Raw genomic sequence first — 26,579 nt, forward strand, 5'->3', positions numbered from 1 at the left:
TTTCTTTACCAATACTGAACCTTTAAAAAGAAAATGAGAAAGCTTGGAAGCTTCTTTTGCAAGACACAGATAATTCCCTTCCTAATTACCCTACCTCTGCCTAATGAACCCTTACTTCATTAAGTCTGTTTGGGGGCTAATGCATATCTGAAGCAATAAACTCAGATTTTTGTGTCTATGTACAGTATCCTGGATTTCAGCTGAGCTAAACTGATAAAGTGATAATATTGTACCTTCCCAGGTGATTTTTAAGGACAGGATTTACAAAGATGGGGAATAAAACAGATACTGGAGATAAGTGAAAACATGTCTGAAAATAAGAGGCACACTCAGGCAGGTTGTAGGTAAGCTGTGGGCAAGTCTTTCCTGAGCTCCTTAAGAGTTAAGGAACATTTGTATAAGAATTCTTAAAATAAGGATTGTATGTATATAAATATATGTATTTCATGCATGAAGCAGCCAAATAATGAAGTTTAAATATTCATGAAAGGTCACATTCTTCATTACTCATGTCCATGTCACTTGTTTTAACAAAAGCAGGTTTACTGCTATGTCTATAAATTCATCCTCTCAAGATTACCTGAGCCAAGGCAGCTCCACAGCCACACTTGGGTCTTCCTGTTTCCTCAGAAGGGAAATACTTCAACCAATGAAAATGGTGAATTTCCTGAAACAAATTTGGTCTTCTTTTTCCTGCACAGCTGCAGGGATTTGCAATGGTCCCTCACCCAGACAGTATACCACACTGTGCAAAAGGTAAGGCCAGGTCCAGCTCTGTATCTCAGAATATCACACCATCCCACTCTTATGCCAGAAGACCAGTTCTGCAGTTATAAAAACCCCTCTAGGTCAACAGGAAGACATCAGGATTTGTGTCTCAAAAGATTCATATTCACCTTCCACCAGCAGTGAGATGTGGCATCTCAGGTTACAGAACGACAGAATCACAGACAGAGTAAGGGCCATGGTGGGTCCTAAGATGAATCTAAATGGTAAGACAAACCATTTTACATGGTCTGAATCCAATTACTTTCTTTAATAAAGACAGACTTGTGAGCTATTCCTACCACTAACTGTTGTTTAGTCATCATGGAGTTAATTAGGTCAAACCAATAATCAATCCACCACGACCTCCCCCGTTAACACCAACGGTCTGTGGTTTCCTGTGGAATGCAATATACGTGATTTGAAACAAAAGAAGTTCACTGCATTAGGAAGGAATATTGTGGTTACTCAGAAGGAGTTAAGGTGGAGTGCAGGTGCATTGAGAGAAGGTTTCAACATGAGTTAAGTCACTACTAACCACATCTCTAAACATCCTTGCCTAATTTCCTGATAGTATTCTTGCTGTCACTCAGAAGGATCATGCACGTAGCATGAGCTATCCAGACTTAAGAACTGGTATAGCAAAAGGCTCAGGTAAATTACTTTTAAATTTAACTGAGAGGTGAAAGGATTTAAATTCAAAATCCATATTCAATTCTCTATTACGCTGGTGTAAATCCACAATAACACTGTCAGAAAAGTTATTTCAGACTCATACTTGCTTAACTGTGATAAGAATCCAGTCTTGTCATTTGAATTCAGTTAAAGCCAGATATGGAGCTGTGTGCTTTTTTTTGTTACTAACGGATTAAACTATGTCAGGCTTTTTGCAATGTGTTGCCATTTCAGATTGCCAACTTAGAACATGATAATAAAAACATTCAGTGTCTCTCCAGTGCTCTCTCATTTTAATTCAAAATATATGTATTAGCCACACCAAAAGTTTAATAGAAGTCCCTGGAATGCAAAGGAGTTACAGACATCGTGTACGTAAGGCTTAGTTGCAACAAGATATAATAGAACTAGGAAAGCTGTCTGCTGTAATGAGAAAGGCAAGGGAGCTAGGACTCCAAAGCACTCACCAGTTAGGATCAGAACCTTCAGCAAAGTATAATCACTTCAGTGGGGGCCCAGCCTGCTCCCTGCTGTGCTGCAGGTGTTCCATTAGTGTTGCACTAAAAGAGCACCAAGAACTCAGTAGCACAATGTGGTGCAAGCCAACAGGCATATCTGCCATTTGTTCTGAAGCAAATGGATTAAAAACAATTCATACTCAGGAACTCCACTACTCTTCTCAGAAACAAAATATATAAATGAGGAAAAATGCAACCCACCACAGCCTCCGGCCTGATGTTACATATTTCTCATTTGACAAAGCTCAATCTATTGATATAGAACTGGGAACTGTGATCCCACTGTTCCATTTTGTTCACTTATACTGAGCGCAGCACACATTTCGCCGTTTTCTCATCTTCTGTATGTCTGCTTTGGCTCTACAGCCTCTTCTACAGCTCTCAAGCTGGCAAGCCTCTGTGTAGGTCTTCAATGCAAACATAACTTACTTATTACACCTTGCCTGTTACTCCAAGAAAATATCACCACTGAAGAAGAAATCAAAATTGTTGGCAGCTAACTACAAAATATTTAATGGTATATTGTTACAAAGGATAGATGCATGTTTCCAATTTATTTCTAATCTAACACTTTAAATATTACAAGCATGCATGAATCACAATAAAGCCCAAATAGGAAGACTATTTTTAAAAATATTGGGCTACACCACTCACCTTGACAAATAGATACGGCATTTTGACAAGTCACCCTGGGCTTTTCCTCAGTATCCACCCAAGTTTCATGCTGACCTATTAATTTTAATCACCTGCTGGACTCCATTTAATGGTTCAATGAATATTATAAACTGGAGCTTTTCTTTGCATAATCAAGTTCAATAAGCAACATAACTTTTTTAACTTAATATACTAAAATGTTTTTGCAAATATTATAAATGTTTCAATACTTTCTCTATTAATAAAACTTTATCTACATTATTTTTAAACTAAGCTTCATGCCTTTCAACAGACTTCTGAATATATTAGCTGCTCCCAACCATGCCAGATCTGAATTCACTTTCACTGTTCAAGATGCATATCCTTTATAAGAATAAAGAGCCTAATCCTGTGAGATACTGAGAGACTAAGCTCTTCTTTTTCAACGTCTTACTAACATACTCAAATTGCACTCTCTTTGGAGCCATTCATTCTTTTCAGGGATCAGATTCTGTTTCCTGAAAGTCTGATGAGTTTAGGACTATAATTAATCCTACAGTAGATTGAGTGCTAAAATCTACACTGCTTCGTAACTCCTACTGCAAGGAAAAAAAAATTTCCTTCAGTAAAGCAATTTCATGGGCTTCTAGAAAAAAAAGGTGTATTTATAATGCATATTCTTAATAATGCTTTCTGCATTCAGACAGATCATATACATTTTTCTTCCACCTGAATAACTATGATTCCAGCCCTTAGCTGGAAGTCAAAGAGAAATTATAAAACTCATAGCAGAAAGATACAGAAACAAAACTATTACTGCACTTACAAGACCCAAAGAAGAATAAAATTAAATGAACTGAACTTTAACATCAAAATTGATGTAAAAAAGGTCATTTCTTGGCCACTTTAAAGTTAAGAAGGTGATGAACAGGTAATTACGAGTTCTGCTCAGAACCAGATCCTCAGGATCTCGTCATAAAAACTACAAGCCCAGAAATTTTAACTTAGCTAGTTGACCAAGCCCTACCTTGTTGTTAAAATGGCTAAGTCTCTTTAAAAAGCTCCACAGTTTTCCATCCTAAATTCATGGTAGCTAATCTGAAAATTGTAAAATTGTCAATTTAAGTGGAGTGTCTTTGTGCCTGCAGCCTTCCTGCTGTGAAGCTTTGATTCAACTGGAATTTTGCTAAGAGCCAGGAGCCAAGATCCATCCAAGGCATGAATACCCAGCTTTGCCAGCCTCAGCTCTCTGATCTCACAGCAGCAGCCCCCAAGTGCAGGACTGAATGCTGAACACTCCACGAGGCAGCCCTGAGCACCCTAAACAATTTAAAAAACCCTCCATACCGGTGGGAGCACAGCAAAATTTAACTGAGATATCATTCCTGACTATTAAAAGGCAAAAGTTAGGTATTTCCTGATTTGCAAAGGATTATAATTAGGTAACATTCAGCCTGCAGAAGTTCCTTGACTGGTAGTTAGGAAGACCAAGGAGCTCCTCACAGGCACAGAGTGGACACAGGACAGAGTAGGGATGGGAGTTGAAGGGTGCAGCATCACTGGCCTGTTTCCACATGTAAGAACCAGACTCTGAACTTCACAGAAACTGAATGAAGACTGCTTTTAGCCAAGATGATGTGGGCATTCAAACACCTGCAGAAGACTTGGACTGTCTTAGCTACTGAGCAGCCATGAAATAACACATTTTAATCACTTTTACAGCAGCTGGACAAGAGCCAGCAATCTACAGATAAAGGGCTACAAGTGACTTAATATACACATTAAATATGTCTTATTGTTAGCAGTACTGAAGACTAATGAGTAAAATGAAAGTGAAAAGATAACACTGGTAGGTGACAGTTTTACTTAATCAAAGAGCCTCTGGGGCCTGCAGAACTACATCAGAGTCACAGGGATTTACTTTCTTCCTTGTTTATTTAGACAGATCTATTCTGCAACGTTCATACAGAGTCCTTGTAGTTATACTAAACAAAAGCTGTACTAAAAGACAAGGGCAAAGGTCTTATACTAATAGCTCTAGCCCATGACTGGCTGTCAGTCTGTGTTCCTCACAAGCAAGCTGGTTTTTGGAGTACTTGCTGATGCAATTCAGGTATTAAGCAGAGCTAAATCTAAAGGAGAACAAGTGTCTCTGCCATCAACAACAATAAGAAAGTATATAATATTAAGTTTAATTTGCATTTAGCCACCTCATACTTTAAATGTAATAAGTTGTGTTACATCTAAAACAACTAGATCTCTAATTGCAGTGTAACAGCCCTAGATCTCCAATTACCCATTGACTGAAGAGTAAGATTAGACTTTTCTTGCTGAAGCACTTCAGCTAGTGTTAAAAGACTGGATGAAATTTAGGGTATAGCACAGTGGATACAGAAGTGGGCTATGAAGCAGAGATGCCAGCTCAGATCCCAGAGCAATGTAAATCCATTAGCAGAGTCTGATACTTAACAGTCTGTGAAATGGGAATAACTGCACTTCCTTATTTCACAGTGCTATTAAACTATACATAAGAAAAAATATTCAAATTTTCAGTCTGTGAACATCAGAAGCTTTAAATCACTGTATGTTACAAAAGAATGTTAAAGACAATACTCAGAACTTTAAAAGCACTTGAATTCAAGGATATTATTGGAAGTAACAATGTAAATTTTTCAAGGTCATGACTCAACACTTTCTATGTTTGGTATTCAAATGAAAAATTCACAGGTTGTATTTTACTGAAATAACAAGAAATTTCCAAGAAAGAATATCTACAGTGCAGAAAAAAAATTTGAAAATAACTCCTATTAAAGGTTTGCCAGAAGAAATCAGTTAATATTTGTAAGGAACTCAAAAGGCAGATAAGTGCTCTTGAGAATTTCCACCAGGAAATTAATAACCACATATTCAAAAGAACAGAACACTACTTGCAAAAGGGCTTTATTAGCATGCTGCCCCCCATTACACAGTTGTTGACTATCTGCACAGCTACTGGATCTTTTGTCTCTTAGCTAAATTTAATCAGACATGAAGGACATGAGCCCATACTACGGGTCACTGCCTGAAATTCACCAAGCAACAAAGCAAAGCAAACTATTGAAAGTCAGTGGAATTAGATGCTACTTCCTGCTATAGGAAGGATGTGACTCTACAGAAAGAGATCAGGTTCTGAGTCCTAGCAGAAATATCCACAAGGAATCAAAAATCCCTTACTGGATTTCCTTTCCCAAAGGAAACTGAAAAATCCGTTAGAAAAGAAACTTTTTTTCAGCATTCAAGCATCTGCAATTTGGTTTAACTAACAACCCAGAACAGTTCCTTTGGCAGGATTATTCTAACTACTATGCAAGATTAAAGCTCTTAATGGTGATTCTAGACACAATAAGTCGATTTCTCAAATTGTTATAACAAAAATTACAATGATTATCCAAATTTACAAGTGAGCATTTAGCGAGTGCCCCTTTTTCCCTTTCTCTTAAGATGGCATACAAAACAAGCTTTGAGTGCTTTCCACCAGAAACCTTGTATTTAAAGTATCTGCTTTTTGTGGAAGCATAAAGCATTCACAGCAAATTGAGAATATGCACTTACTCATTTGGAAAAATTGTACTCATTCATGCCCTAGCTCTGTATTCTGAAGGCATTTTTAAGTCATTATAGGAACTAGTAGTTGAATAGCTTAAAATGAAACTTCTTAACTAGAGCATGTTACACTTGGGAAAAATTCCTTGATGAGCAAAGCTAGCTGTTAAATTGGGGGATGAGGAAAAAAAAAAAATCACATTGAATATGGTCATGAGTCCAAGACAAGCTTAATTAAACTTAATAGAGAATTTATAAGTGAAAGAAAAAAATGAGAGCAGCAAAGTGTTATCTCTTAAATATGTTATGGAAATTATCTCTAATTGATAGCTTTCCCACGTCACTAGACCTAATGCAACCTACAGATCTCAGCATATAAATATTATTTCACAGTATCAGCCCTTGAGCTTGAGTAAGAGGTGGTCCTTTATCCTGTCTCTACTCTCTCCACTGAGATCTGCCAGGACTGATAGCCCTGTTCAGCTTTTCTTTGGTAGTTTTTCTTCTTTTCCCAGAAACTGCAGGTGATGTTCTAAGCGAGAAGGGAAAGCAAGGGGCAGCAATTCTATCTGTGGCTTTTTCATTGACTTACAAGATCTACCTAGGCACAGCACTTCTATTTTTATTTCCCAGTATTGAATTGTATATGATTAGTCTTTAAATGTTCAAGACTTTGCTCAGACAGAGTGCCAAACACTAGATATTTTTACTCGCATGCTATCCAAATAGCTTCAGCTAGTGTTAAAGAAGATTTGAGTCCTACATTTAATATTTAATCTCTGGGTTTTTTCCCCAAAAAGCTGCAAGGGCTCTCCAATGCTGAGTAAGCCAGTGTGACTAAAAGCTATCCAGCAGTCCTAGAGGGATGACAAAGTACCAGAAGCAAATGCCAAAGTCATAGAAAAGAACAGGACTACCACATGGATACTAACTGGTCCCTAGTGCTCATGTACATTAATCTCTTGAGTTTTTAATACAGGAGTTTTGGCATTGATATAGCTGTGGCACAGTTATGTCTTCCCCACAAAGGTCCTACAGTCGCAACTGCCGCTACTGAAATCCATCCACCACTTCTTTGAGACATCCATTTATTTTGTTCTGCTCTGTACCTCCTCCTTTTCCCCAGTTTTTGACCACAATCCAGTTCAAATCCAATGAGAAATTAAATCTTATGTTTCAGGTCAGGGCAAAAATGCACCTGCGTTAAAAATAAGTGACTAGGATTCAAAGTCTGTTGTATTCCTTATCCAGGGTCTAGCAAAATCTGGATGATTAAGAAGAACATAGTCTAAACGTTTACTAGGACTTTCAATATGGTAGCACAGTTACAATCAATTTTGAAATTATAAATACCCTTGCATTGGCCACCTTTTGTTAAAGGAAAAACTTGGTTATGAAACCCCCATGAAACAAACCCTGCTAGTCTCATGACAGCTTCCTTATTCTCACTTCCAACACAAATTATTACTCACACAAGCAGTGTTGCTGTGGTCAGGCTGGTACTAATAATTTGGCAATGTCTGAACCTGCACAGCTGATCAGAGGGTGGTCTTTAACAGATTGATACTGGTGTAATAAAAAGCTCAAAATGGTAGTAAAGATGGTGTTTCACCCTGTTAAAAATACTCTACTCTGCTTCAATTGACCACTGCCCCAAGTAGGTGTTCTTTTTTTAAAGCTCAAAAGGCCCAAATCTCAAGCCGACATCAGAGAAGCGTTCAGCCTAATGTACATGGTAATAGCAAGGTTAGAATTCTTTCCGTCTACGCTCATTACATGTATGGTAACAGGACACTAATTAAAACAGCAACTCATGCACAGCTACATTAATTACTCTATCACAGTCACAAAAGAGGGGGGAGATTCCCATATAGTCTTTTTTTTTTCTTTTTTCCCTGTCAGATTCTCTAAACTTGAATACCCCAAAAATGGAATAAAGTGCTAGATGTTTTGGTAATCTTAAAGGAAATACTAGAGGTAGCAATTACTTTACCAGAAGAGCTACCTGAAAGCCTTTCTGCCCCAGTAATCACATTGCCAAAAGCCACCCATTTGTATACCAGGTGATATAGAAGATCTCATATCTTAGAGGCAGTTCCAAGTCTCTCAATGGACCTCTTACCCAGTGTTCTTATTTCTCCAAGTAAATAGCTATAAGGCGAAATCAAAACTCATGGCAAGCTATTACAGATGTAACAAAAATGTTGAACTCTGTAGATTTTCTCCAACACAAGAACTTAGAATGAGGCAAAACTCCAATGTTTTACTGCTGACTGATTTAACTTAGATTATATGTTCCAATGGTGCAAGGAAACAAAGATGATTTATACTACAAAAGTACAATGCATTGCAAAGGAAAGCAACAGTCCTTAACACAAAGAAACCAGACAACAAAAAGAGAAGAGCGGGAATCCTTGTGATAGAGAACACTGGTCTGCATTGGAAACAAAACCTTGAATGGAGAGAAAATAAGATAGAGAGTAACTGCAAATACATCCCCCAAAGGCCTTGAAAGACAAGCAACACCAAGCTCTATAAAAGATTATATTTTTATGTTAAAGGAGGAAAAACACATTTAATTAGCTAGCAAAATGCAGTTTTACTCCATTTGGAGTAATTTTCCAATACATTAAATTTTTCATTAAAATTCAGTTTTGTCTTGCTAAACAAAAGGAACCACTTCAACACCTGTGGCATGAAGAATCATCTGGAAGGTGTGCTGTACCCCAAATGACTGCAAATAATTGAATGCAACTTGAATTGAATGCACAGCAACACCAAACAGTGGCACTTGGGGAGACAAGCCCAGCCTGACGGAGCAGGCAGCCAAGACAATTAGAAGTGTCATTCACATGTCAACAAAAAAGACCCAACCAGCCAAAAAAAAAAAAGTAGAAAGCAAGCCCAAATTGCCACTACATTTTTTCTCCTGTCCCTCTTTTTAACTCCTATTCTATATTCACCCATGTGGTTGCTCATTCTCAGCAATCTTACACGATGAAATTAAATGCAACACTCTATTCTTGTAATTAATTTTGCAATTAAAAATACTTTGCTCCATCAGTGCAAAGAGTCATCTAGCTACACAGCTTACACATATGAAATGGCTACACTAGCAAAAAATTCTGTTCTATAAATGGTTTTGCACAACTTGTCGACAAGTCAGTTTATGTTACACTGGTGCAAACAAAAGAGTTTGATGCTATTTCTATTTAAATCACCAGAATGTCAGGTCAGGGCTCAGGACAGCTCTGTTCAATTTCTAGTACAGCATTACTACAATTTACTGAAGTACTATGGTACTTCTAGATCAGAAACATATCTGAAAGACAGTTGTCCCTATTTATGAAAAATAGGGACAACTAGGCTAATCTAAATCTGTGTCAACAGAAGAAGCAAAAAGGGGCGGGTTGTTTACCAATGTCACTGCTCACAAATTCATGTTGTTTGCACTTCTTTATCTAAGCAACCAGTTCAGCTGGAGAAGCAATAATTGTATTCAACCAGAGACTTAAACACATTCTCCCTGTTCTCTGGCCATAAAGAAATACAAACACATGTTCACAAAAAATGTTTGCTATTTCTAAGGACAGCAGTACTTGCTAGCATTGGCTGAGTTGCTATACTGCTGATCAGTTTTTAGAAACAATCTCATCAATACCTCCATGCACTGCTCAGAGAAAAAGGACTCTGTGCTTTTAAGTAAGTCACTACCTCTGATCTTGAGCGTCGACAAAATTAGTTACAGTGATCTAAAGCTATAATTTATAAAGAAAACATGAAATCAAAGGAAAACAACTGATATAATTCCACCTAAATTAAAAAAAGAAGACAGAGAGGGTTGGAAATACCAGCTCCACTTCCAAGCCAAAACAACCCTCAAGCTAAATACAATTTAGGAACAATTTCACTGAGTTTAACCTAATTATGTTAATCATTGAGACAACTGATTGCAAGAAGAGTAGGGCTAGCATCTGTGAAGCAGGGCAAGGAGACAGATGAAAAGCTTGCTTGTCCCTGTGAGACAGGGAGAAAAGAAAGAGGCAATTACCAACTGCAACACAGGACACTGCAGCTGGGAGAAAGGCACTGGGAAATTGTATGTGCACAAAGAATGTTTGTACTAAGTCCATGAATTTTAGACTTGTCTTTTGAAGACCTTTTACATATCTCCTGGCAAATGGAGTTTAAGGTGTGCCAGTAACGTGGCTCTGTATTATTTAACTGATTCTGAATGCAATACAGCAATTCTCTATTACAGGGCTGCTAATGCCCTGCTCCAGAAAAACCTGGGAAGGCCCACTGAATGTAGAGATGGCATAATCTCTTCTGTTTCATCAGCCTGTCCTTTATTATGACAAGATGCTTTAAAAAAAAGAGAGGAAATCCTAACTGGTGGCTAGGTTTTACTCAAAACTAAGTTCCACTGGAACAAATTTTCAGAAGTGCTATCAATTTTAGTCTGTCATTATAAATTTTTTTAAGTAAAAAAGAGTTAAAGTGCTCAGTTTCTCTCCATGTGGTCCAGTAATTCCAGTTTTAGTCAGGTAAAGAGGGAGAAAAATGTTAGTAAGACCCTCTGATGTATGGCTGTGACTCATAGCTTCATATTTTGATGATTATTGTCCTTCAGAACTGAAGGTGCCATGAGGGAGCTTTTCAATGCCCCAGCACTATGACCTTTCCTCTATGTCCCTCTGTTCCTTCAGTACCCCGATGAAATCAACAACTGGTGTACACAGAACATGAGAAACACAAGATGACTTTTGTTGGAAGGGACCTTTAAGAGCATCTATTGCAACCCACCTGCCATGGACAGGGACAACTTTTACTACAGCAGGCTGCTCAAAGCCCCTTCCAGTCCGGTCTCCATCCAGGGATGGAGAATCCACTTGGGCAGACTGTTCCAGTGTCTGCCCACTCTTATTGTGACAAATTCTTCCTGTGTCTAACCTAAATCTGCCCTCTTTCAGTGTAAAACCATTGTCACTGCAGGTCTTGGTAAAGTCTCTCTCCATTTGTCCAACAGAAACTGTTCTGGCCAAAGCAAATATCCCTGTATCATCTTTGTGGTTTTACTTGTCTGTTCATGATCCATCCTCTACTTTACAGTGCAGCTCTCTTTATTGCTTGGCTTTTGTACTTCATGAAGCAATTTTAAATATTTAGGATATTAGATTCTTCTAGAGATATTCTTTTCTCCTTTATTTAAAAAAAAAAGTCACAAAAGTCTCAGATGTATTTTTTCACAATTGAAAAACATTTAGCTACATAACACTGCCAAAATAGTTTCTCTCAGAACTGCATAGAACCTCCATGAATGAGATTGCTACATATTTTTTTTCCTCCTGGATTGTAACCACACAAGAAGTCCAGAAAATGAAAAATGTCTATAAAAATTAATTCCTTTCCATATCTGAGCACAGAAGTAAATGTCAATGAAAAATTGTATTTGTCCTTTAGGACTCGCATGATGGCTAAAATCAACCACAGCACACAAACTCTGAATGCATTAGGATTCAGGCATTTGTCTCTATACACATACACAGTGAGAAATATGTACATCTCTCTCAAAAGTTCATTATAAGTAATTCTTCAACTTTGAATTTGGCATCATTCTCTTGCTCCTTCCTGCTGAAACTGCACAGACTGACATCTCACAAACCTTTTCCTTTCGCAGGGCACTAATATTTGTGCTGGTTGAGAAGGCATTTTAACCTGCAATTTGGTACTGGCAGGTGCACCAACTGCATGTGTAGTATTTGCAGGTGAGATTTCCTCCCATCCAGTCAGTGCTAGGTCAGTTCTGAAGGCAGCTAGCACCAGTCAAGCAGCAGTCATAGGCAGGGACTATTCATTTAATCTGAGAGAAGCAGCTTTTGGAAGAATCTTAGTAAGAGTCTTGCCCAAATGGTGTCCTGATTCCCACAGCTTTGCCTATTAGCTGCATAAGGGTAGTTATTTAACATTTAACAATGTTAAATCTACAGCATAATATATCCAAGTCTGTAATCTTTTATAACTTGCCAATAATCCTCATTTTATGGGTCAAAGTGCAAAATGGCATTAGGAACTTCCTGAAAGCAGAAAGTTCTGCCCATTTTTTCCTTTGGCAGCAAAGATATTCTTTGGGTTTGACCCTAGAGACTTCTCCAGAGGTGCAGAATAATGCAACAGCACATTGGAGTCTGACGTGCCTTTCAGTTCAGTGAGACAGGAGTAGTGCTACATAGCTAGAGCTAATTAATTTGATTCAGTCTTTTGGAAGGCTCTCACCTTGCATATAAAACTGTATTGAAGGTGATTTTCAGGGATCATATTTGCCTTAAAATGGTTCATTTTATAGCACCACATCTTTAAAATCTGGTGACAAATATACTGCTAAACAAAGGCTGCATTTTCAAAATTTGAAAGGCTTTAGCATTCAGGGCTATGTTGACAATACATTCATTAATACTGCACTGAAAATATACTTAGTAAGCAAGCCCTTCATAATACTGAGGATAAAAGCACAGTGGCTGATTTGAGTACAGATTAGAATTCCACCCTGCATATGATGGGGGAATCTGTGTGTTCTGAAGGACTGTTGTCATTGCTCTGTAGAGGACATCACTGTTTGGTTTTGTTATGAAACATGCTGTTTGAGCTAAATAAATATTGTGTGTGCTTCATCTGTTAATGATGGAGAAAAAATGGAGTCAATTGGATTTTCTCCCATGAATACTGTGTCAGTGGTTTGTGGATTATTTGAGAAGAGGTTATATGTAAAAATCGGGAGAGCAGGCTGGACAAACCATTTCTAGCATGTGGTTTTCTTAGAAACTCACATTATAGCTGTTGTGCCACACCATTGATCAGCTAAACTGCATGGACTGGAAAGTGTTATTTAAAGGATCAATAAGGGGAATTAAAAAAAAACCTGCTCTGAATGTCTTCTAGGAGCAGAGAGGACTGCTCCCAGTATTTCAGAGAAGAGAGCAACAGAACATAAAATGAAAGGCCATCCACAATGGAAACAAAAATTCAGAGGTGATTGTATCTCTTGTTGTAATGAATCTTCAATATGTAAACAGCATAAAAGTGTCCTTAAAACAAGCCAAGTAACTGGGCAGACTAAGAGAGAGTATGCTTCAGATCAAAAAGGCTAAAAGCAAGTAAAATGTATTTGTTTTTCAAACCAGTAGTAAAATATTTCGACTACAAATGTTCCTGAATAACTTCTAGGGGAGATGCAGAGTAATAGAGGCATCTAAGACCTGTTATTATGTGCTCTAGATAACAGAACTACTTCAGTGCTAACTCAGGATTTCCCAGGCCAAATCTATCCCATACAGAGTATGACAGGCAACTATCTGCCTCTTACAACAATCAGAAATATCTATTTTTCTAAATTCTGTTTTCAAATAAATAATTCCTGTGAGTAAAAGGAAAGTAAGAGTGAAAAGTAAGTAAGGAAGTAAAAATTCAGCAAAATACTGAAGCAACTGGGAAGTGTGACAGAAGATTAGAAAAGCCATAAAGAGACCAGCCAATGGAAAGAAGAAAGTACCAATAAGTACAGGAGAAAGAGCACATTCATGCCAAAACCCATTCAAAGTAATAAAACAGTCACCAACAAAGCACCTTCATTCACAGTATTTCAGTGAACCTGACAGCACCACAGCACAAATCAAAGACATCCTGAAAAAAGGGAAGGGGAGCAGTAAAGATTTCCACTAGGCTCAGAGGCTGGAGGAGTGCAAGATACTGTGTTTCTATAGGTGAGGGGTGCAAGAAAACCAATGGTGTAAGAAGTCACATTTTCCTCTGATCTCCTCCAGAGGCTGTGCTACCAGAAGAATTTAAAATGTGGTATTAGCTGTACTCAGGCACCTGTTTTAAGCTTAATTAGAAAGCAATTCCACAGGAAAGACTTAATCAAAAGCTCCACTGCCCTTCTGACTTGGGCACACTCAGATTCACTGGGGTGGCACCTGTGACTTTGCTCTTCCCAGCATACTCCTCTCCAACAACCTATTCAAACATACAAATATTTTTTTAAACTCTTCCTGGGGAGAATCCTTTATGAAGCTTCCTTCTTTGTTTTGGGTGCCTGGGTAGCAAGGCCAAGGGACCAGGGCAATTCCCCTGCCAGTCTCACTGCCCAAGGAGCAGTACACGAGACTGACAGACACCCCCCTGGGCTGCAGGGGTAAACCTGTCCCACTGCACTTGAACAATGAACAGCCAGCAGTGGGCAACCACTTGGTCAGTAGTGATGAGCTCTAAGTGTGGCCCATGATTTCATCCACCTGAGCTGAAAAGCAAAGGGAGGACACTGAATGGCTTTATAGCAAAATAAAGCCTTTTACTTTTGGGTCACTAGAGTGCAGTGGCAAAAAACAGTAAAAGCACAGCTCAGCTACATGGAAGATGTCTGATGATCTGTTACTGATGTAACAATGCTTGCTTTATTCCCGATAATGAAAGAAAATCTAATTCACACCTGGCAGCCCTGCTGGAAGTCTCAATGGAGAGGGAAGAAATTAGACAGGTATACAAGGTCAAAATGGCATTTTACCTTGCAAAAATAATCTTTCTGCACTGAAAAGCAGAGAATGCAGCAAAAGTATGTAACCACTGAGAAAAACCTTGCAGGTCCCCTTACACAACATCAAATATTCAGGCTTGGTTATTCCACATCCTTCTACAACAAGGAGAAATGTATAAACAGAAAAAATTATGTTATATCAGAAACTCTGCTGGCATAAACTGGCTAGTGCCATTTAAAAGAAGAGGATTTTTCCAACTTACAGTAGCTAGCTGTTTACATTTTATCAACAACCCCTGAGAATATTGTTTTTCTCTCATTCAGATATTTTCAACATGTTTATGACATGTTCAATTTTCTTACTTAAGAAAACAGTGTTCTTCTGAAAGCCACTTAACAATAAAAACAGGAGGAAGGCCTGTCTGATGAGCTAAAGTCTGCCAGCTAATTAACTAATTAAATGTACAGGTTTTTTCAGTGGCATAGGATACATATAAAGGATTAAGACCACAGTGGTAAAAAAATAGTTCTAAATACAGTAAACATGGTTCTAAAATGCAATAGGGCATGGCACATATGTGTGGGAAACAGGTGAAAAGACAATCAAATGCAAAGCCTTAGCCCATGAAGATCTGACAGACATTGCACCTGTTTAAGGAAAGGAAAAAACTTTCAAAAAACCTAAATGAAATTGGGGGGGAGGGGGTGGGGGGGGGTAAGATTTATTCTACCAAACAACTTTTTCATCCTTCCATAAGTAAAATAACTAGTTCTACGTTCAGGGTGCTTTCCCAAGATAGAGAAGCCCCCAGCACAACCTTCCACTCTGATTAATTCTACCCAAGGTTTTGACAGCATCTCCCACATCCCAAGAGACCACCTCATCACCCAATTCATTCCATGTGTAGAGCCAAATTAGCTCCTCACAAGAGAAACTGCAGCTTGTATCTGCTGGAAGAATGCATTGCTCAAATTATGTTATCTTCTTCTCATCAAGTATTCATACTGTGAAAATCTTAATCAGATTTAATTATTTACCTAAAGTAACAAAAATTAAAGAAAAGCTACATGTTAACTGCATTAAAGTCTTTTGGATTAGACCCGAGAGGGTGAATTATTCCAGGCAGAGAGTGACCCAGGCCTAAACAATGACTAAGGTAACAAAGATTTTTTACATCAAGAGTAGAACTTCCAATAATCATAACTAATAATTTTAGTTAATAATCTTAAATAAAGTGATTAATAGCAGAAGCCAGAAATAAATTATTTCATTCAAGTACCTGTTGATTTTTAAAAAACTACCATCAAAACTACCTATAATATTACATAAAACACTGAATAACCTGAAGCACTTACGTACTATACTTCATTTCAGAAGGAATTACATTTAATAAGGAATACTTCTGAGTTACAAAAGTCTATATCCTCTCAGCAAAACTGCATTTCAGATGCCAATGTCAAAGACCAAGTAATGATCACAAGAATTGACTACAGACACAAAAAGCAGTTTTATGCTTTTCAGGTGATTTGTAAGTTGCTGCTCTTCCCTCTTCTGGGCCAAGATTCCCAGCAAGCCTTAAAACAATAGACACATACCATCCATTAGATTCTGACTGAGATGTAATGAAAATACCTTTTGCTACACTTTTGCACACAAGTACCTCATAGTACATACTGATAATACAACAATACATAAAGCCCATTTCATAATATCCTTACCAGAGACGACTTGAGTTCTTCATTTGAGCTAACGTAGCACTACTGGAACAACAGCAGAGGCACAACCAACACCAAAGAGGGCTTGAGGCATCTGCAGCTTTTTATAGCTCTCCAGCACAACCCTTTATACTCATTATCCTCATTCATTACACCTGTGTGCCCTCTCTGCCCTTTTGTGATTGGTCGTTACCCCTCGGTACTCAGTGTCTCATTACCTTCAATACTTTTCACCTGTCCTGCACAGCTGCAGCCCATTGGGGATGAGGCTCAGCCACAGCCCTGCTCTCAATTACCACAAACTGTGTGCCTACAACATGGTACAGCTACCTGGTGCTTCTACTAGCAGTTCAGATACTGTGGTGTTTACAGCAGAAAAAAATGAAATTGCTAGGTGCCTAGCACTAATTAAATATATTTTAATAGGCACTGCTGTTGCTATTCATAATTTTGCACAGGTGACATTTTAATTATTCCTACTGTTTTTGGAGCAGTTTTCTTCAGACTTCAGCCATTTACAATCTCCACAGAGAGACAAGACTAAAGGTTACATAATGGATAACTGTCAAGTAAATTCCTCTCTTTCTCTATCTCTTTCCTTTCCATTTCCTCATACCTCAAGCCATGAGGTTTGTGACAAGATTTTGTACAACTCTGCCTTCATAGTCTAGCTAAAGTCAGAGTGGAAGGAAATTCGAGAAACAGCACTTAACTGAATGCAATTCAATCTGATTTGTCAGAAAGAACTTTTGAAACACCTCTTGGAAGACAGCAGCTCTTGGCTCAGTACTCATGTATTTTACAGGAATATCAGTATAACAAATTGACTTACTGAATTTCCTGATATGACAACTCATTCAATCAAATCCTTCAGACAAAGACATCTACAAAGACAGGCACACTACACCAAACTGTGCATGCACTCCACAAACCACAGACAGTAATGCCTGCAAATAGGTTTATATGAGTGTACAACTCTACAGCCTCATGTTACCACAATGGGGGATATGTTAAAAAAACCCAAATATTAAATAAATAAATAAATAAATATGCACAGCTGGTGTCTTGCAATCAAAATCTTTCTCTTAGTCAGGCAGATTTCCTGTACAGGTCGAAGAGGTATAGTAATCATGCATTACTGGCTTCAAGGCTTGTGCTCAGGAAGCACTTTGCTTGTCAACCGAGGTAATACATTTTTAATTTGCAATCTCATTTACAAAGGAAAGGCAACATAATATATATCCTAAAAATTATTATCGGTATTCAAACAAATCTATCAGTTTTGTAACAGACTCTTTACACTTATCCCTTTAAACACACACATTTGCTACTACTATAACTGATATTTCTCTCATCACTGGAGCTTGGACCCAAACAGTGCCAGTAAGTGCCTCTAAATTTTAAGTCCAGTAAGATACAAATCAAAGTTTACTGTTGATTTACTTTCAATTTATTGAGCTCTATGTTTCATCATTTCTACATGAATCCTTTAGGCTTTATGCTTCCTCAAGCACAGACTGTGTCTTTATCTTTCTGTACAACTTCCACCATAAACTGGAGTTGTGGTTGCAATAAATATTAATGCTGAATGGACAAGATATTAGCAAAAGTTCTGACCAATTAATTTTTCTGTGCATCCATTACACAGTAAATATTCGTTAAAATTATTCTGTACAATGGAAAGAAGCTAATTTTTTTAGTTAATTGCATTCTTAATCAGGCAGTCTGCCTTTAGGACTTGAATTTATACATAAAGAACAAAATTTTCACTGAACACCAAAAGCCTGAATTAGAACTGCATCAACACAAAATTTTAAATAAAAACTTGCATGCACACTGATATGAGGAACATATACGAGGAACAAAGGTCTTCGTACACATACATGAACAAACCACCACAGAACAAATTTCTTTTCTTTACAGATCCTGAAAGGCATTTTAAGAAATGTGCTTTGATTTAGAAAAAAATACTGGGCTTAAAAATGGGATTGAATCATGGAAATGCCCTGCCTTCTGTATGCAGGTTATTTTGTGGCTAGGACATCACAACATTTAAAATTCTGAGTTTTTGGGAAAGCAAGAGGACAACTCAGATTGAAAAACACACTGCTGACTCAGGTACTGTTTCATCTGAGATCGTATTCAATACCACAGGAGTAAAAATCAAAGTAAGGAATCCTCTCTCTAGTCTTTTTCCTAGGTGGACTTTTGGTAAATACTGTCCTAAGTCAGACAGTCTCAGCTGTGCAGCTGCTGTGAGGGATGACCACACACCATGCTCAGGGCCTAAGCCTGCTCCTTGAACCATCTTTGTAAATGGTCCCAAGAAATACATTGAGCTGCTGTGAGGGATGACCACACACCATGCTCAGGGCCTAAGCCTGCTCCTTGAACCATCTTTATAAATGGTCCCAAGAAATACATTACCCCTCTTTTTCAAAGGGAACAGTGCTCCCAAAAAAGAGTTAAGAATGCAAGATAGTAAATTTTAAGGTCACATTCTAGAAGGCATTAGGCCAACCTGATATTTCTGAAAACGGATTTTATACAGATTCAAATGATAAAATCATATCAGTGTGGTTCATGTGTAAGATTAGTATGCTACATATGTTTAGACAAAACCTGCCAGATTGCTCAGATTACATTAAATTCAAGCTCCCAGGCAGCAATTTTCTTTGGAACTATGGTATGAGTTGTATTTAATACGAAAAAGCCAAGCCAACACACCAATAAGGAAGGCACTGCTAGCAGTATGACTTCAGGCTTGCTAGACCTTGCCAGACCTTTGTCACCTTACAGACACTCAGCAGTAAGTGATGGTGAGCATCTGCACTTCCCTCACATACACTGAAGAGAAGAGACTGACTGTCATGGTTCCTGGGATAAGAACTGGCATGCTATCACCTGTGTTGCCTGCATCTCTGAATTTGGAGCCCTCAGTCTTGTTCTGGAGCCAGAAATGTCTTTGTCCCTAGCATCAGGTAAGAAAAAGGAGGTAATTTCTAGTACCCAAAGGCAAGAGGTAAATTTTCCACCTAGTGATGGGGTACTCCTCTGGGTCTACCCCTCTGGAATTACCTTCCCTGCATAAACTTCATCAGCTTTAATGAGGATGGACACTCAATTAAGCCTTTAGAAAGCAGTAATGAAGGAAGAGATCTTTAAGGCACATATAATAAAATGTACTTGTCATGGTTGTTTGCCTGCATACTTTGATAATGATTTGAGGACCAGGAAGGATTTTTTTGTTTTTTCCACATTTTCCTTTTTATTAAAAGCTCTCACATTTCACCTTTAAGGCATTATTGCAAATTTTGTCTTGTTAATTGACTGCTCATATGGCAATAATTTTACACCACATTAAGCAATGTTCTAATTTGTTTTAATGTCCTCACTTGATGGGGAAAAATGCATCATACATAGAAATAAACTCCTTTACATATCCAGTATATATACTTGTCATCTAGTTTTAGCTAAGAAGTGCATGTATACAGGAGAGAGAAATACAGGAGGAATGTATGTGCAGGAGAGAATGCAAAAGGCAACATAATAAACTGTCACTTGAGAAGAATGGTGAGGGACCAATCCATCAGGCATCAATTCCACATTTTTATGTACATGATGAATGCTTTCTGCTGCCTCAGTTGGGCTGAAAAACAGCAAGATAGAAGTAAGAACCTGATTAAACACATGACTGAATATACCAACAATGACAGATTCAATGAATGTGTTTCTTTCTATATAGACAGGGGAAGCATCTTTACTTTGTACATGTAACTTGTAAAAAATCAGAAACGGTGGAAAAGAAACTTAGAGCTGCATGTCCATGCAGCACAGGGGCTCCCTTCATGGCCCCAGCTCATCCACAAAATCCATGAGGCACCAAAGCAGAGGGCATTCTCTCTCTGACACATTCCTTCTGCTTCTGTAGGGATCTGACTCCATGCTGGCTCCATTATAGTTCATTAAATGGTAAGTTAAGAGTAAAAAAGCAGTAAAGGACCCGTGCCACAAATACTCCATGTGTTCTGTGAAATCTTAGGTTTGGAAACCTTTTATATATAACATTCCCCTATAAAAACCATAATAAGAATATTTGTCCTACTTTTGTACACTAAACTATATTAATGACTGGAAACTGAATGGTATAAATTCAACTCCCAGCTGTTTGTATTCTTCTTGGTAGCTCTCAATATTCCCAGAGGTACCATTTGGAAACTTTCCTGTCACTTGCTACTCTCCTCCAGAAGGTCCAATGAACTGCACAGGTCAGCTTTCTGCTCTTGAATTAGAAACAAGATCTAACATCTTCTTATCACCTGATCTGATTTTTGTTGCTATAGCAATACAGTTACACACTTCATGATACTGGACATTGAAAGAATTGTGTACATCACTGAGGACAAAATACTGTGGCAGAACTGAGATAAGATAGAGAATAAAAAAAGCTTTTTTTTTTTTTTCCTCCTAAGTCTGCTGACTGTTTCCAGCATCAAATTGTACAATACTTAGAAGCATGTTCCCTTTGGGTAGGTTTTTACTTTAAATTACTGAATGGGAGCCTGTGCTATACACAGAAAATGAGGACAACTTGTTTCTTTCTGGAAGTTAGTTTTTAAATAAAAGGGTTTTTATTGTACTGACAATTAAACAAAACTTGTTAAGAAAGTTAACAGTTCATCTTCTAGTATCTTTGAAGTGTGATGTCAACCAGTACCCACCTGTAGCAAGATAAAAGCAGCACTGCTGCAGAGAAGGACCTGGGGGTGCTGGTGGACAACATCTGTCCATGAGCCAGCAGTGTCCTGGTGGCCAAGAGGCCAAAGCTGTGTCCTGGGCTGCATCAGGAAGGACATTGCCAGCAGATCAAGGGAGGGGATCCTGCCCCTCTCCTCAGCCCTGGTGAGGCCACATCTGGAGTGCTGTGTCAGTTCTGAGCTCCTCAGCACCAGAGAGACATGGAGCTCCTGAAGCAGGTCCAGCAAAGGACAATAAAGATGATTAAGGAGCTGGAGCATCTCTTAGGAGGAAAAGCTGAGAGAGTTGGGCCTGTTCAGCCTTGAGATGACTGAGAGGGGACTTCATTAATGTGTATAAATATCTAAGAGTGGGTGTCAAGAGGTTGGAGCCAGGCTCTTTCTGGTGGTGCCAACCAATAGAAGAAGAGGCAATAGGCAAAAACAGATTCACAGGAAGCTCCACCTGAACATGAGGAAGAATTTCTTTACCTTGCAGATGACCGAGCACAGGAACAGATTGACCAGAGAGGTTTTGGAGTGTCCCTCACTGGAGATATTCAATAACTGCCTTGATACAATCCTGTGCCATGTACTCTGGGATGTCCCTACTTGAGCAGGGAGGCTGCAGCAGATGACCCACTCTGGTCCTTTCCAACCAGACCCATTCAATGATAGCACAATCCATAAACTTGACCCAGAATATGCAAATCACACAGTCTTTTACTAATAACACTTAACTTTCCTGTAAGTGCCCTCCACAAGTGTACAAGGTACTCAAAACAGGACCATAATTTTTCATTCCTTTGATTCCCATATTTGAAGCCTAATATTCCCCATATTCCCATTTTTGAACCCTTTCATTCACATATTTTTCACTAGCCTGTAAGAGCTTCTCCTCATTACATGCACCAAAAAGGGCCTAGGAGGAATGTATTCTGCTCAAACACAGTCTACACATGATCTATTTCCTAGAGAAGAGAGGCTCCCATGCAGCAATTTAAATTAAAAACCTACACAAAGGGTACCTGTTTCTAAATATTGTACAATTTGATACTGGAAACAATTTTGCTTTTCATCTGTATCATGATATCCCAAGAACTGGAGGTCTCCCTTTCCTCAGCAGGCTACTGTTTTCAGTTTTCATTGTTCCTCAAAAACAGCAAAAATACCACTTGCCACAACAAATGAGAATTTGTCATCCTTTCCCCTCACCATAGTGACTTGCAACACAGCCCTTTCAGAAAAAATGTGTATGTTCTAAGCGCTGGATACTCAGGTAATACTCAGGAAAATTTGCCAGAAACAGCTGTTAGGTGGAGTAGTTGGAGATCCTGGCAGAAAAATCCTTTCTCAACATTCTCCAAAATACCAGGTTATACTTACTGCTTTAATTTGTAAAGGCTTTTTTTACTTGGAATACTGAAAATATTTCATTTGCAGGGCATGACTGTCCCAAATTTCAAAAACCTGTCTGGAAAAGACAGCACATAAATTGTCTTGAAATTTTTGTTGCTACATTTTAAACTTTCTGTAACATTTTTGCTACTGTTACTACAGAGCATGTCCATCCCATAGCCTATATTTGACATCAGACTGTATTAAAGTGCTTCATGACACAAACCTCAGGCAGAGCTGAATACCTTTTGGCAGCAGAGGAAGATGGAACAGAAAGTAGGTTGCAGAACATAAAAACAGTACAATTTAAACTTAGGAAAATTAAGAAACTGGGATTTCTGGAAAGAAATTTGACATGGTGTAGCATTGTTAAAAACTGCCTTTCTTTTTCAACCCAGTGCAAAGTAGAAAATGACAGCTCATTCCTGAAAAGCCTAAAACACCTTGTCATGAGGAGATGCTGCTGTCAGCAGTTGTCGGGTACTTGTTGTAGCAACTTATGGAAAGTTTCAGGCTCCTTTAACAGGAGTAGAAAAATGTAACTCTATTTATGCCTACATACTTAATATATAATGGAAAAGAACCTTTGTGTCCAGCTTACTTGCACTTTATCAGCTACCACTAAAATGCTTTAAATAGCTCAAATAATGGTGCCCACTTAACCCACATGGCATCTCAGCATTTCTAATTATCTGCAATTTGTATCTAAATACAAAACACAGCCTAATTATCAAACTACTAACTTGAGGCCTTTGGCATATTAAAAAAAATTCAGCATATTAATTAGTTCCAACAATACACTTTATGAACTTCAGAAAGTTCAGCATGATACCAACATCTGAGTATGTGCTACAGTTTATCTAAGTTTGAAAGTTATTTTGCACTGCAGTCTTCCACTTAGACTAATTGGGAAGGGCTATACTACACATTGTGCATCCACACAGTTTTGCTACAGCTCTCTCATGCATTTCTCTTCTTTTTCACCCACACAAATCTCTAATTTTCCCAAGTAAATATAACCTGTTTTGGGGGAGGTGCTAACAGCAAACCTCTGCACAGCCACCGCAAATTATGGAGCTTCTATTATTATTGAGGTGTTTTTTCGTGTATCTTCTCTCAGCCTTTGAAATTTTCATCAGATTCACACAACCTTTACCCCTGCTATGTCTTTACCCATCATAAGTCAGTGTCACCATCATTTTTAAACTCCTATGGAGCAGTATGGTCCATGCACGGAACAATCTATGCCTGATGCCCTTTAACACAAGTGACAAAACAGTGACAGAGCCTGGTGGCTTTTGGTTCTTCACAAGGCTCTCACTTAGGGACCATAGAAGGGACACTGCAGCCCACAAGGGTGGTTCCACAGCTGTTTCCAGCATTTTCACAACTCTCATCCAATTCCGTAACTCTCTTGTAGAGTTATGTAGAGCTATGCCAAAACAATGGCTGTGCACCTATTTCAGCATCCCACTGACTCCCAGCTGGAACAAAAGACAGCAAGAAAGTCCTGGACTTCAGCACAAGACAAGTTCAAACAATGGCTATTTGGCAACTGATAGGACATGATGTCATGCACATGGGTCTTGCAAAGCTAGAATTGCAAAAAAGGTTTACCATAAAGAAGAGGCAAAACCAGTGAAGCAAGCCTGGTTAAGCAATTAATAAATCTAATAACAATAGAATCAAAAGCCAGACTGTTTTGAAGTGGGTTTGTATCTACATCTAACTTACAGAACAATTTCTTCCAAATTTGAACCTTTGTTTCAAGAAGTGTAAAATTACAATGCAAATAAAAGAAGACAATATAAATAAGCAATTCACACTCAAGTGCCTGAAACTTCCAGTTATTTTTTCCCAGTTACCTGGCAACTTAGCCTGCCTTGCTCTTAAGTATTTATTCCTCAGGCAGGTTTATTCTTTATAAAAATATTCCTATGACCACTTTCAGATGTGAATGAGTAAAAAAAAAAAAAAAAAGGAAACCGTTCCTCTTTTTTTGATAAATTAGGATTTTTTTACTTTTTTTTACTGGCCCGAAAGTTGGAACAGAATGCCATCTCTAACAAATCAACTAGAGAAGCTTACATGAAGACATCTCCTATTATTTTAGAGCACACTCCAGGCTGCCCTTGGCTTTGACAAGGTAGCACTGTAGAATAAAGACGAAAAATGAGTCACATTAGTTTTGTTATATTTGTAATTCAAGTAAATTGTGACTATCCTAAACTGACTGGCCCATCTATGTTTGAAAGTGATTGGGATAAAAAGCTAGAAAAACTTTACAAAAGCACTGGCTTTCTCAAATATAGCATCTAAATATCATTTGAACATGAGGGCAGAAAGGAAAACAATGTAAACTGCAGAAAGGGGTACATTTATAGTAGGAAGTGTCTCATTTGGGAGTGTGAATTACATTTGTTTTTTTTTCAAATGTAATGCACTGGTTTGTGATTGAGGTTAGCGAGTAAGGGTAGTAGTGAAAGGATGGAAATTAAGTAAACTTCATAGATAGATACATAAATGTCACCTTATTGAACATTCAGCATTTCTCTCATCCACACTCAGAGCTTTGAGGGAAACACAGATAAGCAAATGGAACAAATAAAATTAGCGATTGCACAGATAGCACCATACAGTTTAATTACTGAATTTATCAGATAGGCCAATCAGGGAATATACAAGAGTTACCTAAAAAGTCCTTGGAATAGCCCTGGTACTCAGGCAACTAATCAGATAACAATGGGAAATTACCATACTCACCATTCATAAGTGGCACTCCATGCAAATAAAAACATAAACATTTTGTGCTCACATGACAGAAGAAGAATGCTGACTCCAGCATCTGCCCAACAGCCAGGATGTGTTGTGTCTTTCTCTCCCTCAGCCCAGGGAGGCATTTTAAATCTAGGGTTATGGAATTGCTCAGTCCCCAAATGTATCAAGCATGTCCTCCTGCTAAGCATCTTAACCACCAATGACTGTGGATAACAAGTTGCTGCAAGTTTTTCTTAAAACTGGAAAGGGAAATCACATCAGGTGCTCTACAGCAAGTGGAAGAAATGTACTGTCATCAATGGCAGAAGTCTGTACTTTCATAGATACATAAATTTACTGCTGGAGAACTGTTCATTAAAAATAAAAACTCTACACAAAGCCATCCATAAAAAATTATTCAGCTCCCTCCTAGGTAAATATATTTTTGATTTCCATCACCATGGTTGCACTGAAATTATTTGGGTCAAACTCCTGCCAAGTCCCTCATACTGAAATCTATTTTACCATGCATCTAACAGAGGTTTATAGTGATTCCTAGACAGTCTGTAACCCCCTTTTAAAAAAAAAAAAAGTTATCTTAAATATCACAGAAAACCCATTTTGATTTTCTTGACTCACTAATAGTTCCTACTGGCACTAACAGACCAGAAATTTAGGTTGGAAAAAAATACCAGAGACCAAGATTTGCAACAATTCACAGTGAAAAATGAAACAAAAAAACACTAAGATCCTCCTTTTTAAACTTGTTCTTCCATTTGACTGGGCTGAGATAACTATTTAATATCTCCACTCACTCACTCTTCTGATTTTGGATGACCTCCATTACTGGACTACATGAAATTTTGTGCAAGTTCCAGGGGGATTTTCTTACTTAAAAAAAAAAATTAGAATTAATCAGAGAACCACATCTGAATATTCCTAAAATTAAGCAAGACTGCTCATGACAGACCACAGGAAAGATATATGCTCCTGCAACATCCTTTTTTGATATTTCAGCTAAAAGTAACAGCAAATGAATCTGGAGTGCTGACCTAAAGCATATCTACATAGATGATAATTAGGTCTCCTTTAGGGGAGAAAAAGTAGGTTTATACATCTAAATTAGTATAGGTCATTATGTATGATTATATATGTGGGAAAAGTAATTACATTACTAATATCCACCAAAATCACAAGAATGCTAATTCGAGATAGCTTACCCAAAGACTGGCTTTCTCTATGCTTGCAAAGAATAACTGTAAATCTCCT

At 38.1% G+C, this 26,579-nt stretch overlaps 1 protein-coding gene and 1 long non-coding RNA gene across 4 annotated transcripts in view; both read right to left on the reverse strand.

Annotated features, from left to right (window-relative positions):
• The window catches only part of LOC120499279, a 31,496-nt gene extending 14,989 nt beyond the window's left edge, over positions 1-16,507 (reverse strand). Inside the window, exon 1 of the long non-coding RNA XR_005626838.1 lies at positions 16,423-16,507. This is a non-coding gene — a long non-coding RNA (uncharacterized LOC120499279). The remainder of the gene's footprint in view (positions 1-16,422) is intronic.
• The window catches only part of NKAIN3 (sodium/potassium transporting ATPase interacting 3), a 337,666-nt gene that overhangs the window by 261,156 nt on the left and 49,931 nt on the right, over positions 1-26,579 (reverse strand). The window lies entirely within an intron of this gene.

Source organism: Passer montanus, unplaced genomic scaffold (genome assembly GCF_014805655.1).
Source record: "Passer montanus isolate IOZ18808 unplaced genomic scaffold, ASM1480565v1 scaffold16, whole genome shotgun sequence".
In the NCBI taxonomy this organism is placed as follows: Eukaryota; Metazoa; Chordata; class Aves; order Passeriformes; family Passeridae; genus Passer; species Passer montanus.